The sequence below is a fragment of the Excalfactoria chinensis genome, chromosome 2, assembly GCF_039878825.1.
Source record: "Excalfactoria chinensis isolate bCotChi1 chromosome 2, bCotChi1.hap2, whole genome shotgun sequence".
In the NCBI taxonomy this organism is placed as follows: Eukaryota; Metazoa; Chordata; class Aves; order Galliformes; family Phasianidae; genus Excalfactoria; species Excalfactoria chinensis.
In genome coordinates, this window is record NC_092826.1 from 99,042,852 (window position 1) to 99,052,184 (window position 9,333).

Consider the following 9,333-nt stretch of genomic DNA (forward strand, 5'->3'; position numbering starts at 1 on the left):
TTTTTATTGTTTTAATTAAAAATAAAAAGTGTGGGATCCCCAGCTGCAGAAGGAAACTGCAGTGCTGCCTTCCAGGGCAGCAGCAGACATTCCTGAACTCTGCTTACCAGACTAATTTTGCAGCTGCATAGGTTTCCTAAAGTCAACCGATTTACACCATCTCATTATTGGATTGTGTATTTAAATCTCAAGTAAATATGCATTTTGTGGACTCACACAAATACCCATTTGAGCTCATCCAGAACTAATGAGAATTACTGCAGACAAGCAATGCTGGGCCCTGGCAGAATAGCTGGGAAAGTTTCTGTATTTTCACTCTGCAATTCCAGCAGACTCCATAACCTCATTTCTCTGTATTTTAAGTGCTGCAATCACTTTGTTTTGCATAAAGAAGCATCTATTTCACCTTGCATTCCATATGAAAGTAACACTTCTATATTAAGCAGATGTAAGGAATATTTTCAGTGTCCAGTAAACAAGTAGTTTATATATACAGAAGAAAGAAAAGGGGGGCGTAGGGAGGGAGGGAGAGGGAAAAAAGGAAAATACTACAGAATTGAGTTGGACTTGGATATATTTTTTCTTAAATGAGGGGACTGTAATGTTTGTAGAGAAGATGAAATGACAGAATAGGAGATGACCCTTCTTACTACATACAGCAACAAGATGAGTAGCTGAAGGGGTCAGGTTCCTATTCTAGCTGATTTGCACCCCTAATGGGAAACCTAGATGAAATCAGATGGTGTTAACTTGCTTGAACTGTTAAACCATAATAAAATGTTAAGATGAGGAACTGCATTTGAAGCAAATTCTTTGTAGGAAAGTTGGTTCAAAGAGTAACAAAAAAGAACATTATGTTTGAACCCATCACCTCCATTCTGGTACATAAATCAGAACAACTTAACAGAGGCATCTCACCACCTGTCTGTCTTTGGATACTCTTTGGATACTTTGAAAATTGCAATACCAGGCAGAGGAGAGACATGGTTAAGCAGATAAATCAGCACATTCTTTCATATAATTTAAACTACAGAAATGAAATTGCTGTGAAATTCATGGCTTCCATAGTAGTTGATACAAGAAGAGATTTCCTCTTCTTGGATGGTATTCATGGGAAAAAGAAAGAAAAAGAAAAAAAGAATAGTGTGTTATTAAAAGCAATGGGAGATTTAGTTGAGCAGTGAAAATATTTAGTTCAGCATCTTGTTATGCTACGCACTGTTTGTGAGTTCCCTCTACTCATTTCCTATGGTGGAACATGATGAAGAACTGGGCGCCCTACTTAACATATTTCCCATTGCTACCAAGGTAAAAGGTCACCGATACGCAGGAATTTTAGTTAGACATTCACCTAACAACATGAGTCATTCTTGTTACTATGCAAATGTCATCCTTTACCTGAAGGCAAATTCCTGCCCCTTAATATTTAAATCCCATCTAGCTTTCACTGATTTCTAAACATCACATCCTTGAAATATTCAGAACAGACTGAGGGACAAAAAGTCCCTCTCTTTTTTCCTTCCCCTGTCTAATAGGATTTTTCACTTATTTTACCAAAGCAAAATGTTGGCAGAGAAAAAAAAGTCAATTAAAACAAGTTCCCTCCTTGGGCAAAGATGCTCACACTAAAGACAGAACTGAAGACAGCCACTACTATATCAGACTTTAGAGACCTCAACTCTACAGAGAGATCTTGTCTAGTACATGGTGCATTTAATGCATGATAGCAGGGTGTAAGGCACTCAAGCTCATGAACCAAGGGACCACGTAAGATCCACACTCCTCTACCCTTAACTAACAACTATTCAGTAAGGATAGAGTAATTCTTAAATCTGCATTCTCCTCCAGCAACTTCATCATGGCTGTAGTTGATGCTTCTGTCTCCTTGAAATTCACAGCTCAAACCCTTCTCTGTAAGACTGGTGCCCTTTCTCTCTCTTCTGAGGAAATGAGACAAGCAGGTTTGATTATTTGTTTTTAAATCGCTGCCAAGTCGTACAACTTTTCAGATGACCTTCTTGGAACAGGACCAACATGGGAAGTTGGTTCAGACCCTTTCCAGGATAGTTTGCTTTTAGACAGGTGAGGGAGAGCAAGGAATGAGTTGAATTCCAAAGAAACATTCCAGTTACCTATATTTGTCCCCAGAAGCTCTGTTCTTGTTCTGACACTGTTAGAAACAAACAATAACACAGCCACAGAAGCCTGCTGGCATAAACACATCAGAGGGAGAGCAGAATCAAGCCCATTGAATCTTTTATTGCAGTCACCGAGATGATACTGCTACAAGGCAGTGCTATAGCTATCAGCTGCAACAAAGCCACCCGGAATATGGTCATTTTTCATAAAACATTCTCTATCCAAACAGTGGAAGAAACAGGAACAAAGATCCATTTCTTCCAGATCAGCAGAACTTTGCTTCTACCAGGTCTGAACCACAGTGCAAGTCTGCTTTCACAGCCACAAAGGTTAGTCAACGAAATACTAGTCCAGTTTCTAAGGCAGAGCCAAAGCTTGCAGTGGTGATAACAGTGTTTAACTTGGGTTTCCAGTATGGAAACACGGCGAACGTCCAAAGGCTTTTGGCCCTGAAAACCTTTTACTCCATTTTGAGTATAACATATGGAAATCCTTCCTTTAGACTTAACACCAAAACTTCGGAAAGCTCCAAACAATTTGGGGAATAACAAAACTCAGCAAAGAAAAGTCAGACCAATTACAAGCATGCCTTGCTCACTGTAGATTCAAACAAGTGCTTGGATCAGATCAAGAAAAAGCAGAACATACACTTTTCTCCTTCCCTAATACTTCTGTCTGCTCATTCCCTCTCTGACCTGGAGCAGTCAATTATGTATTAAGAGAGCACAGCAAAGACACCACTCTCAGCTGTAACTGCTTTTGCAAGGCCACATCTTCTGTCTCAGAAATCCCAGGCCGCAGTCTGCTAATTGCTAACAGGCTGAAGAGAGCTTTGCAACCCCTTAATGATAATAACCCTGGCAATCCAAAGAACAAGGCCGACAGGGTGAAAGGAAAGAGACCTCAGTGTTGTTCCTTTCCTTGCAGAGGCACTGCCAAGGAGAAAGTGTTTAAGAATTTGCAAATGCAACTGAGCAGAACTGCTTGCAGAGGTGCTGGAGAGTGTTCACAGTCAGCCTAAGGCATGGTGGCAGCATCCAGGCAGGCATGGAAGACATGGGAACAGAACCATCGTGCTACGTGGGGCTCTTACACCTCATCCTGAGATTGCTCCAAGGGTCAGCGCCACTCATTCCTGCCTTATCCCTGTTCCTGACCACATTTTGCTGTGGTTGTGATGACTTTGTGATCCTTTGACTGACTTCCAATTGTTTTTTGGCCACTCCATATCTGACATTTCGACTCCTCAGCTGTTTGATTTTGGCTTGTATGTTCTGAAACACACTATTCCTACCTCCACCCTCACTCTGCTTTCCTGTGTTTCTTTGAGTCCTAATCAGGAGGTTGTCTGAACTGATAAATGCCCCCCAAGGCATGGTCCCAGCTGCAGGAATACAGTTCTGCAACCTTTTACTTTTATGTTTCAGCTGCATGCTATTCTGTCTCGACTCAATTTATAAGCCAGCGTTCATGGAACACCTGTGGAATTTCTGAAGTGCATTTACATGTGATTGTTGGCTTGTACTTCAGGCAACAGAAGCAAATAAAAACTGAAATTCATTGCAGTGACTCAGAGGTACAGGAAAGCAGAACTTGAGTCTTACTTAATCATTTGAACAAGCCACAAATGACTTAACAAATTAATATTAAAAACTCTAGGAAATACGAATCCTTCTTCTCAAAATAATGCTCTAAACAGCAGACAGTGGCAAAGAAGAGTATTTATGCTGCTGTTCTACACAATTAATATTATTTACTACTTCAAAAGAAAATTACTGACAAAGCTGGCTACAATGCACAGATAAACATAAATTTGTTGTCAGCTAATAGAGGCTATGTGCGCCATCACCTGGATGTAAGAAAACAATCAATTTTCCTGTTACTTCTGACTAAAATGTCTCAGCAAGACACAGAAGGTAAGAAGCTTTCCTGCCTGCCCTTCTCCTTCAGAGCATTTTGCATTTAGTGCTCATATTCACATTGTTTAAAGACAGAGCAAACTCACGCTGGTCATGCTGGAACCACTTAACCGCTCTAGTGTTTTACTGACGCCTATTCTCCCTCTGCACCAGAGACATCTGAGCTACAGGGCAGCTGGAAGAAGATTCAAAACACTGAACAAAAAACAGATGGTTGAGAATGGTGTGCTAGAATAACTCCCAAACACCAACACATAGGAGAAAAGTCATGTTAGGTTTAAAAAGAGAGAATACTAACCAGGTCCCAGAAAAGTCTGAAAAGCCGTATCGTATTTTTAAGTATAAGAAACAACAATTCACCAAACTTTCCAGACATAATTTTATGATGCTTCTGTCTCAGGTGCAGGGGGAAGAAGAATCTGTTTGAAGTGTGCCAAATAATTCACCACGATATTAAGTTATGCCATCTGGAAATGGGATATAGGACTCAGATTTCTCTCAAGATCAGATTTAGAGAAAGCATCTCATACTCTGATAGGCCATTTAAAAGCAAACATCTTACAGCCGACCCCAGATGCTTTCTCTATTTGTATCAAGTGCTTATTAAACCTCCTCATCATAAGTAGGTTTTTGTTTTCCAATCTTTTTATTTCCAAGGGCAAACACAGATGGTGCACAGCAGCATAATGCAAGGTCTCAGGCAAACTGAGAATGAGCAGCAGAGTAGGAACAGGGCTGTCCCACGTGGGGTGTAGCTCAGGCCTTGCAAGCAGAAAGATTTCTGGTCATGCAGCATTTGCTAATAAGCAAATATCCTGTAAGCACAGTCTCGTGGCTTCAAGGTACTGCAGTTTTTCCTCAGAGTCCAATAAAGACCCATCAGGAATAAGAAGCATCAAAGAAAATTCTAGTTAAATAATAGTGAAAAATGTGGATCAGAACTGAAACTGGGGCCCATAAAGGGTATGGAATACTCATCCTTGGAGATTTTTAAAACTTGATTAGACAAGAATTCCAGTAACCTGGTTTAGCTTTGAAGCATACCCTCCTTTGAGCAAGGCATTGGACCAGAGGACCCAAAGGTCCCTTCCAACCTGAATTATTCAATAAAGCTAAACGGCACTAGCTGTACTGATGCAGAGCATTGGGAAAAGACAGGCAGGTAAGATTTGCAAAATCTGTCAACCTCGGGATATCAAACTTAGACTTGCAGGCTGAACCAACACACAGAAATAAGTTTCATCATCCTTCCCCACCAACAGCAGTATCACAGGTATCCCACTGATCTTTCTCCCCAGCCTCTGACTCATCCATAGCATGCTCTTTACAGCAGGGATGAAGCAAGAAAATCCATTTCCCTATGCCCTTTCTCTGCTCTTTCCTCCAGTACCTCCCCAGCAAAATTTTCACATTCCCACTGCGTTCACCTGAGCTCTGAATGCCTTACAAGAAATGCAAAAACATCTAGCAATCATAACAGGTGTTAAAATCCTGCACGTTGTTTTTATCTGGTGTAACAAGCAACCATGAGGCATTATGCAACTGACCCAATTTGAGGCATTTAACATAGCAAGGCTTAGCAAAGAGTGCCTGCTACAATCTACAGATTCTGTTCCCAATGAAAATCAGTAACCCTGTTACTGGAGGCAGAGCCAGACCCTACACGTCAGTGCCGCCTATCTATATTTCTAAATAAGTTGTGCAGGAAACATATTAGTTTCTAATCTTGGTGCTTCAGTGCCTAAATGAGCCTCATCACCATAGCAACAGATGGCTTCACAATCTTTAATGCCTTTATTTTCACAAGTCCTCCGAGAAATAGAGGAGGACAGCTGTCCCCGTTTCACAACTGTGTAACTGCCAGGCAAAGAGGCAAAGTAATTTGCCCCAAATCCTGCAGGAAATGTATGGAGAGCAGGGTGTCAGGGCATCAGGTTTCCCATCCTTCCTACATATGCTCCAACCTAACCCATCCTTACTGCTAAAAGTACTTCCTACATCTATGGATACAGGAGCATGGCTTTTAAAAACACGGCTTTTCTATTTAAAGGCTTGGGTCTCCTAAAAGGCTGGCCTATCTCTGCAGGGAGATGACCTACAGAGGATGTCCAAAGGGCAGTGGAAAATGGACTTGGCCAATTCATTAAGCCAGAAAGAAATGATGCCGTGTGTAAATCTCACAAGTTTCACAACATTTTAAGAGGGTGCAAAGGATTCTAATTCTGTAATTCCTTTCTGTTGTATTTGGCAAGCATCTGGCTTTTACTCTGTCCCTAGTGTGCACTCCAGGGAACAACACATTAAGGAAGCCAGCAAAACCAATACTTGTCCAGTTGTTCTGGATGTGTCAGATCACAGCAGATTTTCCCAGGCAGGCATGAGCTCTGCAGAAAGCCGTATCTCCCCTTCCAATGTCATCTGAACTTGTATTTTGTTTTAATTCAGTCTCTTCTCCTTTCCAGGCATAAAACTTCAATTTCCAAATTTGGGATATTCTGATCATGTCCTTCTATGTTGAGCTGTTTCAGCACAATTCATTGCATGGTCAGGATAGGTTTCTAAACCCATTTCACGTTGTTCTGTTTCCTCTCAAAGTTCAGACATTCTCTTGATTCTCTTATTTATAATGGCTTATAGGTAAAACAAATTTAACTCATGCAATTGTGCCTCTGTTTTATGAGGGGAAAAAAAAAAAAAGGAGAAAAAAAAAAAGACAAGGTTCATTTATCAATATAATCTTTTTCGTTTACAATTAGCATCGGAGCTGTATACAAAACATCTCAGCCCTAAAATGCCTCTACTTATCACAGCAGTCTACACTGTTTATATTTATGAGGCAATTTGCACAAATGCCTTCAGATTGATGCGGCGTTCATATTTATTTCATTTTTCTACTTCTGGTATTTTGTGTTCCTCTTCCCTTTATATTGCCTTTCTGAGAAACCTGCTTCATTCATCTCTCAGGAAGAACTGCTTTAAGAGAGGCAGATGGGAGCACCTATAAAGTGAAATATCGAAACCGTCTCTACATGACATAAGCATCCTCCTGGTACTGCTGAATATTACAGCTTTTAAAAGTCATGTTTTACTTTGGAAATAGAAGCAATTACTTTTAATTGTAGTTCTCAGCATGAAAAACTTAGAAAAAGAATGTTTTTCTCCTCTTCAAGTCAGATCCTTATATTAAAAACAGAAACACTTCAGCACACACTGAGAAACAGGCCATAGTTACCCTAGGAATATACAGCAGCAGCACTGTTAAGCATGACTGCATTAAAAAGATATGTTAAGTGTGAAGTTGCCTTAGGTTTATCTTGGCTGTCTTAACTCTGATGAGATTAGAGTTGCAGAAGCAAATGTAAATTGCCTGTCCCTGTTTTACTACAATAAACTTGGAGCTTCTTTAGACTACCAAAACATGTCAGTGCTTGACTGTATTACCCTGTTCTGAATGTTATAACTTGGTTCTTCAGTTATGGAGAAGGAGCTGAAATCCAGGACAGATGCTTTAAACTGAAGATGGATAGCAGAGCTACACCACTCAAGACAACTGATGCTAGGAACAGAGTTCAGCTCAGGCTGTGCAATTGACCTCTTCGGTTCAAATATGCTGTGATGAAGCCTATCAGGCAGTCTGGCAGCTACCAAAGAAAAAAGTCAAGGCAGCACAGAGGACAGAGGACAACATGAGGATGCTGTGGCAAACATAGACATAGAAACCAAAGGATTCATGTCTGTGGTATGGGACAGTTAAACAAATGGACTTCTCAATGGATGTCCCGGCAATGGCGATTGGTGTTGCTTTTGTATCAAAGGTTGAATGTCCACATGCTCATAGATAGAAAGTGTAAAGGAGTCCTATCTCCCTTCATTGGGGCGGAAATTAAACAGCATTAACTAGTAACTACTTACTGTGGCATCACACACCGTCCAAGAGAGAAAATAAAAGTACTTTCAAACATATGAGGTGCATAACAACTTGATGAACAGGCAATTTCAGCAGCCTTTGCCTGAAGTTGAACAAAACAGGTTTCACGTGTCAGTTTACATTTATGGTTACTAACAACAGCTATTGGCAAGGACTAGGTCACCAGAAGTAATTTAGATGATAGAGCACGGCTGGAGTGGCATACTCCCAATCTATTTTCATTCTATATATTAAAACAAACTTCCCTTAGACTTCTACTTGCATTTCTCTGAAACAGTCTCAGTAGAAGATAGCACAATTGAATTAACAACTGCTTATATCAAATGCATTTTTCTTGCACGTTCTACCTGCCCAGAGGTATGTCTGAAAGTGGACTAGAGTTTAATGGAGATGAATTTAAAGAGAGCCTAGAGACAAGCAACCACTAGTCACCATTATCCTTCATTTAAATAGGTACTGGAAAACGGTATCAAAATAAAGTGCTTATTTGAAAGACCGTGGAATCAGTTTCCTATCCGTATTCTGTACTATTTAATTAAGGAACAATACCATTAAAGTGTGGGTTGTCACCCTCCGACACTGTGTTCAACAGAAAATTGAAAACCAGAATGCCTGCCTACGCTGTTGAAACCCAGTGTCAAACACATTAGAGATTTGCTGATTTATAAAGCAACAGACAGAGAAAAACAAAAAATAATACAATTAGAAGCCTTAGAAACTATCCTATTTCATGAAAATAGTTCTGTGCATCTCAATGGAGAGAAACAATGGTTGTAAAAAGTGATAGTGTCTCAAGAGGTTGCCCTCAGTTATATGAGACTGTCATCACAGACGCATTTTATGAAGGAGCAGACAACTTATTCTGACAAACACACAAAGAAAGGATATACATGGCACTCAGTCTGCCCTCTTGCCTGAATGGGACTGGGAGAAAACAGCTGGTACAGACTGAGACTATGAACATGGAACAGCCAAAACAGATGCATCTGTCAATTCCTGACAGTCGTAATGCTATTGAGTGAGAATATCTCACACATTGGAGGGAGCACTGCAGAGCATCTCAAACATAAGTCAAGCACTTTGAGCAGAGTTGACTACTAAGCTGAGCATAGTGGCTTTGGTTAGAAGGTGACAATGAGTAGCACACTGAAGAACACCTCTCAATGCTCTTTCTCAAAAGAGACATCTCAAAAGATGAACACGTATGGCGGTGTTAGCAGTGAGATCAGTTAGGAACAACAGAAATTTAGAGCTGGTACAGTAGAAAAGCCTGTGCAGGTAAAGGTTCAGATGCTGTACTCCCTAGTATGAATTCACAATCTCTGTTGTATTCTGTGGCCTGAATTC